At 40.7% G+C, this 10,176-nt stretch overlaps 1 long non-coding RNA gene across 1 annotated transcript; it reads left to right on the top strand.

The window, feature by feature from the left end:
* Window positions 1–4,337: 4,337 nt before the first annotated feature.
* On the top strand, window positions 4,338–5,595 carry LOC139134106 (uncharacterized). Its single transcript, XR_011552719.1, has 3 exons — window positions 4,338–4,658; window positions 4,796–5,108; window positions 5,472–5,595. It is a non-coding gene; the product is annotated as an uncharacterized lncRNA (long non-coding RNA).
* The last annotated feature ends 4,581 nt before the right edge of the window (window positions 5,596–10,176 follow it).

Here is a 10,176-nt window from a genome sequence, read left to right as displayed (position 1 = left end):
CGTCTGTTTTTCGAAGCTGGTGTCGAACTTAGTAAGTCGGACTTACTCAGATCTACAAAGTGATGAAATCGCCGATATAATGAATATTTGCCCGCTATTTAAAAAAATAGTGTCGTCTTAAAGCTTGTTGTAAGGAATGTGTTTCATACAAGACCAGCCCAAACTCCCGATGATTTCCGATATGTCCTCTGTTCAAGTCCCGATCGCCAAGTAAAAATGTTTACATGTAAAAAATGTTGGCCCTAATTTGTGCAAGGGCCTCCCGAGTCCCGATGATATCCGATCGGCCCTCTCGACGAAGTCCCGTGTGGACATTTAATGAAAAAAATGCTTTACATGTAAAAAATGTATTTCGTGCATTAATAAATCTAATAATGTAAAACATACAGTATTCTTGACTTCCGGCCATGGATGCTATTTTTGAACTAAGAGTCGGACAGAGGTATTCGGGTGGTCAGATCTGTTAGGTGGTGAAATCTCTGATATACATCGGATATTTACCCACGATTTGACAAAGTATCGTCTAGTATCATAGTTTAAGTCCTAAGTCGCCGATATTTATCGGATAAATATCCGTGATTTCGTAGACCCGGCATGCCAACACCACACAGTGCAAGTAAATCTAGGATCGTCTGGTATCGATATTAGCCTAGGAGTTCCGGCGCAATTGATATTTATCGGGTAAATATGATATCGGCGATTTCTCACACCCGGCGTGCCGAGACACAGTAGGCAAAAAGTCATTCCATACAATATCTTGTAATATCAATATCACAAGGTATAGTCCCGAAATTGCCTATATTTATTGGTTATATATCGGAGATGTGGCAGACCCGGGATGTCAAGATAAGAGACGCTTTGTGTAGTTTCGTTTTCGGATTTTAGAGTCCCGAAATCGCCAATATTAATATATATCTGGTTAAAACCGGCGATAGTAGGCTGACTCAGCATGTCAAGATACGAACCGCATTTTGTAGTATCGTCTTGTATCGGTATCAGATCCCGAAATCCCTTATAAAACAATCATCCTTAAAGAATTAGAACATAACGTTGTATCTTTTGCAGATTTTTAAACTCGCCCGACTTTCTTTAGCCACTGTTCTGTGGGAAGACGGTATAAGCTGACTCCGTTTGTTCTTCCTTGAGTGATTTTTGCACTCAACTGAACAACAGTTAACTATTTTTTATGCTACTGAGGATTAAAGAGTCGTAACGTGCAGAACTGCACTCCTGCAGTCATAGACTCCAATGCTTTGGTAGGCTGTCACACACGTTCGTGTATCGCCGATGACGTCACGCACGCTCCTCCCATGAGCCCTTTCGCGCCCATGGGATTCCGAGCTCATTTCCATAAATGTCGTCTACTTCAATGTCTCTTTTCGTCGCTCCGTAGTCGTCGGCGCGTGCAATTATGTTGCAAATTTGAGCTGCATTTTATTCAAGGGTGACTTTGGAAGGGATAAACGGTCAATTTCGCTGGACTTAGGTTTCCCTTTAAGGTAGTATGCACCTCGAAAGTGAAAGACTTGAACTTTTGCTCTAACTTTCCTCAAGGAATCTTTCAATCATTCTCTTTCAAAATCAATAATAAAAATCGGGGGTCACCGTGCAAATTTTGGTACTAGAGAAACAATTTACCCAAGATTTACCGATATTAGAAATTCAAAATGGCCGCCATCCCTGTGTTAACTCTACGGGGAAAAATAAAAATTTTCGAATTTCGAAAAACTAAGGTGGCGAAAAGTTTCATTACACCAAGAGCTTGGAAATGAACCCCAACAAGTGGTATACAGAAGAGAATTGTAAAAGTTTGAGAGTCCGAATGTCTGTCCCTGAAGTGCGTTCCCATCAAACGACTACACGAAAACTTAATCTGCTGCTCGGTGTGTAAAAACCATGTGTTAAGGCAGTACGCGCCTCGAAAGTGACAGACTTCAACTTTTATTCAAACTTTCCTCAATGACACTGTCAGCCATTCTCTTACAATAAATCGAGAATAAAAATTAGGGATTACTATGCAAAATTTTGTACTACGAAAACAAATTATCTAACATTTAGGCTATCTTGTATTTGAAATTCAAAATGGCCACCATCCCTGTGTTAACTCTATGGGGGAAAACAAAATTGTCTCGTTTCCAAAAACTAGGACGGCAGTGGACACTTTTCTTACTCCAAGGGCTTTAAATTTAGCCCCCACAAGTGGTAGATCAGAAAAGAACTCTAAAAATTTGAGATTCCGAATGTCTGTCCCCGAGGCATGTTCTACCTTTAACTTAAATCAAAGCGAAAACGCAAATACCATAAACCCTTCGCTCGAGAGTCTATGTTTCAATCCCGGGTTTCAATCATGCTCAACTCCAACCACTATTATCAGTTGTCTTGGACTATCAAGCCAAAAAATCGAAGGAAGAATTTTCTGAACGTATTCCGATATAGCGGGGATTTTACCCACGGCGGTGGCGCCCTCTCAGTTTATATCTGATCATACAATCGAGATATTTAATACTCTTTTGCTCGTAGTACTTTTTCTAGTTTCTTATCGTAGTATTGTACACATTGCCATCGATTGGCTTCTTATACTCATCATTGTACAATCTCACTCCCAAACTTTTAGCATTCGTGTTTTTTTGAAGGAGTTGTAAAGACATATGTATATATTATGTATGATTTCATTTGATCGCACCCATTGTTAGCCAGCTCCAAGAGAACATCTAAAGTTTGTTTCACCAGTCAGTGTGTTTCTCAAATTGTAAATTACGCACATCAAGTTAATCGTTCATTTAGATTTGACCACTTCAGACCAGCAATAATCTAATTGCATCGGCTCTCAGTTAACCGCCAAAGCTGGTGTTTAATTCAAGATAGTCGCTTTCAATATCAGAAAAAAATAATCAGTTGCGGTGTTGATCTTCATCTCATGGAGTTGATTTGAATCGTTTCGTCCGTCAAGAAATCTCAGTTTGAGTGACAATTTTGACGTTTAATAATGCAAGCTATCAGCATAACAACAGGGAGCTGGACCCATCGCTACAAGTAGATGTTTTGCTGACACTAGTGCCTTCTGTATTAAAACAAAGCTCCCTCGATCTCACTTCAGACATCTTATATCGTTTCCTGAAATGTGCACACCAGGAACCCTTAAAGTTATTTCGATGGAAACGGGAGAACCTCCATCCGTAATAGGATCGGATAATTCCGAAACGGCTTCCCTCAAATTTGCCAGCCTGTATTCAACACATTTGTGCTGATTGGATCCACAGTGCCTTCTGAGGTGTGATAAGACCTATGTACAGAATATGGAGGAGACAGACTTGGAAGGAAACGGGACAGACACACAACTGTAAGAATCGTACTGTATCTTAAATCGTGAAAGTTTTCTATTTCGGAATGGGAGACCTCAAGTGTGCGGTAAACAATTATTCCGTTATGTAATTGAGAATTGTCGTCCATCAAAACGGAAGCTCTTGAATCAAATTAGACGGAATAAGTATCCGATGAAAGGTGGGGACCTGGATTTCTGTAGAACGGACACATCAAAGCAAGGCCTCTGTCGTCGCTGGGTCTAAACGGCCGACCGCAGAATCAACATCCTTGTGTGGTGAGAGCCTAATATGTGTGATCAAAGGCAACTGGAAATTGGCTGTTGAAAGACAATAAAATACTCCATGCATTTGTTGGTGGAATACGGTTTTCCGGTTTTTGAATTTCAAATTGTTGACGAATGAATTCTAGTCCGGACTGGAATTCAGCAAACAACAATAACTGTGAATATTACACTCATAGAGGCTGTGTTGAAAGTTGAGCTCATTAAGACATTTCTTTATGATTTTTGGTGAAGAATAACAAATTATAAACGTAACAAACATAGTGACAATATATGGAAAGCATGGAGCTTCACGCTAGTGTAAAACGCTACCAAACGCTCTTGCGCCTCGAACGTCCGATTAAAATTGTCTCCATGCGGTAAAGTTGACGAATTAGATAAATCTGTTAGACACAGAGATATGCGGCCTTTATGTAGTCTCGGTCGATTTATCTGTCACCGAAACCGTGATTAACGTTCAAGCTCATTGCTTTTTTACATCCTACGTGCTCAAGCTTAATACCCATGTTCAGACACCTCTCAAGAGAAGTACTTCAGACGTCGAGTAGCAAAACTGAGTGCTTCCAGGTACAACAATATGGACTCTCCACTAGATCAAAGGGAACCGACGCTCAGGAAACGGCAAGAGCTAGGAATACATTCATGGTCTTACATTTGCCGCTTTTGTTTAGATTGAGAACACATCGGATGGTTAGATGGATGGGTTCTGTTTTTGTTGGGGTTAAGACCGCAGTTTGGAATAAATGCACCGCCAAGGAACAAAGCCGTGTAGAGCCCTATCGTCTAAATGTGTGGCTGACCGACGCACCGATATCAGAAAAACAAGTTTTCTGCTTATAGTCTCTGTCTTACAATATCCTATTTTCGTTTTCGGAGATCATTTGTATCATGGATTTGTAGGGTCAGTTTTTGTTGCAGAAACATGAAAGTAGTTGTCCGTCTGATTAAATCGGCGACATCGGGAGGAGAAATAAATTCCATGGTTTGGTGAATATTGGGAGGACTGCAGTGGGCAGATTCGGTGATCGTCGACAGGTGCTAGAAAGAGGGCACGGTGAGAATTATAGCTGAAGACTTCAAAGTGCTTGATGAAGAAATCGTTTACTTTCACAAGTTTTATTACATCAATGTGTGTATTTATTCCTTATTTGTTTACCATGTGTTTGTTTTGTCTGTGTTTACCTTTCATAGAATTGCGAAACTTGAGAAAGGCCGAAAGAGTTATAGCTACTGGCCGGTAACATTTTACAACCAAGTGTAAGCCAACAACGACCAGGCCTCGCACGTGCATGATATGGTTGCTCAAGTCCACACAAAGCCTAGCCGTAGGAAAACATAGCCAGCCATACATAACGCCGTAGACGGACCGTGCATTTTGTTTACACTCCTTCTAAGTAGAGATGCAGTTTACCGTTACTGATAATCTAAACATAGCGATTAAAACCTGCATAAAATGGAGCTACGGGCAGCTACCGGACAAAACAGACTGGATGTATCAGTGAAAGTAGGTACCGTCGAGCCGGTCACTCCCGACTTAGAGATTAAACTGATCCCACCGAATTGTTCAGGGCATTAGTTATCATAAATTAGGTGTAATTCAATTAAAGTCCTCCCGTCTCTAAGTGTTCGTGGCATTTGCTTTGCATTGCATTTACAGATCAGGTTGCAATTTGTTTGCGCTTACTTAAGATTCTGTGCATTTGGTATTCAGTCGACCTTGTCACTGTTTTCTCTTTGCCTGTCCGTCAGAAAGTGTCCGCGCATTTTGAGTATGTCGGGATATTCTCAGTGTAGTCTCGATTTGTGTTGAGAAGACGTGGTTTTTACGACAAAATGTTTAAGATTTCTTATGCATATTCTCTTTCAGATCAAAAGCTCAAGCAGATGAGCAGAGCAGCGTCTGTGTTGTGACTCCCCTCTCAATTCAAAATTGTCAACGTTCACTGAGGCTGCGTTCACAAACACTGGGGGAATTCTGAAAATTTTTCAAGTATCCCTAACAATCTCGAAAAAATTCAAGTACCCCACGCCTCATAATTTTGAAGTCCCCCTCCCCAACAAAAATATTGAAGTATATCTCCGATATGCAGAGGCGGTTGCGGGCTAAATATTTTGTACATGGCAAAGCACGTGTCATATTTTGAAAGTTGATCGCTGCGAAAAGAAAAATAGTCCACTTCCATGCAACTGTGGAAAGAAAATCTGTACATGATTAATGTATGCAAAACTATGTCAAGCAAGGTATTTGGGCGTTAATGCAGGATTGTCTAAAAATATCGTACACGAGCTGCAAAGAGAGACGCAAAGTTGGTCCCTAAAGGAGAAAAGTTTTGAAAATTTAACACATTTTAGGGCAATTTCATGCAATCTCATACCTTAAGCTAGTCGACAACATTGTTGGCATGCGATAAAAACATGATCATAGACTTAGATACTTGCTACGATGGTTAAATCACCAGACTTTCCAAAAATAGCCGATTGGATTGAAAATATAGGGGACTCCACATAAACCATCCCCCGTATTTCATTCACAAACCCCAAGGGAAACCATATCGTCAGCTAAATTAATGCTTTATAGCTAATATGTGCATGCATACTGTTCCACTTGAATTTACGCTGTTGTCGACCGTGGATATATAGAATTGCACACATACGGTACTAATCAGTCTGGAAACTTCAACGCACACCATTGGTTTCATGTCTCTGCTTGAGAATACTGCAAATTATCATACAGAAGGAAAGCATAAATTCCACTCCAATATCTGCATGAGACGAGAGTGTCACTGTAAATCTAGATCACTATGTTCGTACTACACTTGAACAAGCAGCGTTCTCGTGACGTAAAAAGTGGCTGGAGAAGTTTCATGTGATTTATGCTAATGGCTGTGACAAAGTAAGGCACATGTATGTGTACAACGAATGTACAACTGTTAACGTTCAGTTCAATATTGGCCCATTATGACGCTTCCAAAAAGCATTATTTTTTCAAGTTTCCCCTGTCAGTCCCATACCATTTTCGAGTTCCCCTGATGTACTCTCAATTTTTTCAAGTCCCTTCCCCAAAATCGTCCCTCCACAGGTGTTGTGAACGCAGCTGGATGAATAAAGAAGTTTGACAGAGTTTATGCAATACTGTACTGCACATCACAGAACATCGAATACTCCACGGCTAATAATATCACAGTAGATCGATGAGAAATATCTTGCAATGTTAAAATGAAGGCTGATTCACAGATTTATTGTTATTCGCATATTATGTCAACACCGCCAAGGTAAGAAGGAAAGAGTTCGATACAGTGCAACCATTTCATTTATTCTTTCAATCTATCAGACACTGCCAGCATACTATCTTTTCACTGCTTCTGTTTGCCTACACGTCTCTGTATCATCTTTCTTCGTTATGTCTGTCTGCCGATGTCTGTCTGTCTGTCTGTCTGTCTGTCTCTCTCCCCCTCTCTCTCTCTCTCTCTCCTCTCTCCCTCTCTCTCTCTCTCTCTCTCTCTCTCTCTCTCTCTCTCTCTCTCTCTCTCTCTCTCTCTCTCTCTCTCTCTCTCTCTCTCTCTCTCTCAATGTTGTTCAAGGTTCTTAAGGAGCTGATAGACAAAATCACTTCTGACTGAGCAGATCAACTCTATTCAGAATCCCGCAGCTGCTTTTATCTCCCTGTCTCCACTGATCTGCGCAGAGTAAATACTTGTAACCTGTCCATTGTTGAAAAATTACGATGTGGGCACACCAAGCCATTCATGTTCATTGTTTGCTCTGCACAATTCACCGCATTTACTGGTCTTCCCCACTTTTTTCCAGAAGACTGTCGACAAACACTATACTGCTTCTTGAGTATTTAAAAACAACAGAGGCCCTGGTCGTGTCCATCTCCACCGGTACGATCCACTCAGAAGCACAGCATTAAAAGACATATCTTGATACGCCTTGATGCACACCTTGGATCGAATTCCACCTCTCCCACGGTGATCTTCCGCCAGGTGTTTAAGCCAGACCATTCATTTCCATGTCATTTCAAATATTCTGCAGTCAACGAGTTCCCTTGCGACAGTTTCATCTCCATGGCTCACTTGGTAATGCTGCCATTATACCAGGAAGACACCCGTGGGTGTTTCCATATAGTGTTAGCACACCCGACTGTATAATCATGGATTTGCCATTTTATTGATCGTTTTGATCCCTGCCCTCTTTTGTGCTTCGATTCCTGGAATATTTTCCTTACTCTGTGGATCATTTTTAGCATGCCAGTTACTTATTTGTTGTCGATTTTGATTGAACACTGGAGTCTTAGTTTTTCAAGGAAAATACGTCACATGTCAGGATACAATATTCAAACACCCTCAAGGCTGGGAGATACACAGAGGTCATGCGTACCCTCTCAAGGGAATACCTGCTTTCAAGTGAATGCATTGAAGTTATTGTAACTAGATTTTACCAGGCACTCTACAAGATGTAGAAATGACCCATTACACTTGAGGTGACCAATTAAAATTAGTTAAAATGCAATATCTTTGCCAAAATTTGAGTAAGGAACTACAGATATATAATAGTAGGCACAATATGCTAAAGCGCTGTTTATCCTTCACTTATGACTGCAATACTTCGCTGACGCTGTGCACCAAGATGTCTAGACACTTCATATACGGGACACAGAGACCTGCGAAAATGTAAAGAGGCGCATAAAATGGAAACAGACCGTCACTGATATTAAGGCAACCTGTTGTAAATCAAACTTTCAAAAGGGGTTACACTTTACCAAAATGGTACACAAAAATGATACGAAATGCTGATGGCAAGGTCCGTGGAAACACGATAGTCTGAAATTTCGAATAATGCATGTAAAGTTGTTGCGAGTTTAGGTTGAGGTAAATAGAATAGCATAGGCACATAAGTATATGTACAATACTTGGTTGATAAAAAATACGACAGACAGATTTTTCAGGACAAACTGCCAGCCGAGTACACGATTGGCTTGTGGAAAATGTATAGACCGTTCTTTGACTCGTGTACCACCTTGAAGTCGGTTGACAAACAAGAACGTCCCTTTTGCTTTCGAGAGCAAAGGATAATTTTGACAATTCTCTTGATTAGACCAGTCTTTATGATTCGGGTTTTCCTCGCTTCGATTCACGGCGTAGTTATTGACATTTCTAGTCACGGTCGAGCCCGAATCAGGTATGATCGAAATTTGACCCGTGCCCCCATCAGAATGGATGCTGGCTGGAGTAAAGCAATGGAACAAGAGACTTAGAATAAAGCGGAAATTGAGAGTGAGCTGGCCGTTGGAGGAAGCGTGAATGGTGAACATAAACAGAATAGTTTCTGTGTAGTGCCATTTTGACGGACTCGCATTGTGCCCAAGCAATTGGGCGAGTAGGGGGGTGGCACACAAATACACGGCAAAAGGATGACTTCTTCAGACTGTTTTGTTGAGTAGATTATCCCCTCCTTGCGCCAAAACTCCAACTCTCTTCGGTGTTTTGCGCCTTGAATGGACACTTTCATGAGGCCGTTCGGTTACATCAAAACACTTGCTGGTCACCATTGTTGTATTTCTAATACCTTGGGCAAACTTTTCAAATTCAGCCTTTCATTCCTATATTCAAGTGCAAATTTTTGACTATTTTTGACTCAAGAGGCTTCTCATAGCATCTAAACATCTGTACAAGTTGACAAGCTGCAAATCTGTTGCCTTGAAAATACTGCAGGCGAAAGCGCGATACCTATGGGCATTGAAGTGCCTATTTTGTTCACCAGATCGTTAAAAAACCCTTCACATACAATTGGTCATGTTAACAGTTCTACATTTTCATGCGTTTTTTTCACGTTTCAGTTTGGCTTCCGCATATTAATTACTCACTTTAGGAACGCTTTTTAATTAAACTCATGGGCCACATCAGGTAACATATGGTGCGCCATTTAGAATTTGTCGCCCTTTCTCAAAATCTCCCACCTTGAGGCGGGTTTCACCGTTTAGCTGCTCTATTGTGGACTGAACAAACATGACGAGTATTTGACACTTTCGCAAAATGCAATTCTTTTCAAGCATGAATTGTTTTAAAACTGGATCAAGGAACATCCGTAAGCGCAAAGGAAGTGAAAAACTTTAGAGCTGACAACAGTTTTCATTTGACAGTCGATGAGAGTCTTGACTTAACAACAACAATGGGCAAAGTCTGACATGGTTGAAATCGTTCTTGAAAAAATTAATGTCATTCTCTTTAAAATGATGATGATAATAATGGTGACGATGATAGTGATGGTTATCGTCGCCGTCGTCATCATCTATCATTATCATCATCATCATCATCATCATCATCATCATCATCATCATCATCATCATCATCCATCATCATCATCATCATCAAATCGTCATCATCATCATCATCATCATCATCATCATCATCATCAAATCGTCATCTATCATCATCAGCAGCAGCAGAGGCAGAGGCCGAGGCAGCACCAGCATGATGATGATGATGATGATGATGATGATGATGATGATGATGATGATGATGATGATGACTATCATATTTGCTATGCGGAAAGTTTTCTTTTTTGAGTTT

Source organism: Ptychodera flava, chromosome 5, assembly GCF_041260155.1.
Source record: "Ptychodera flava strain L36383 chromosome 5, AS_Pfla_20210202, whole genome shotgun sequence".
Taxonomy (NCBI): Eukaryota; Metazoa; Hemichordata; class Enteropneusta; family Ptychoderidae; genus Ptychodera; species Ptychodera flava.
Note: the sequence above shows the minus strand (reverse complement) of the source record. Positions and strands in the feature narration are given on the sequence as shown.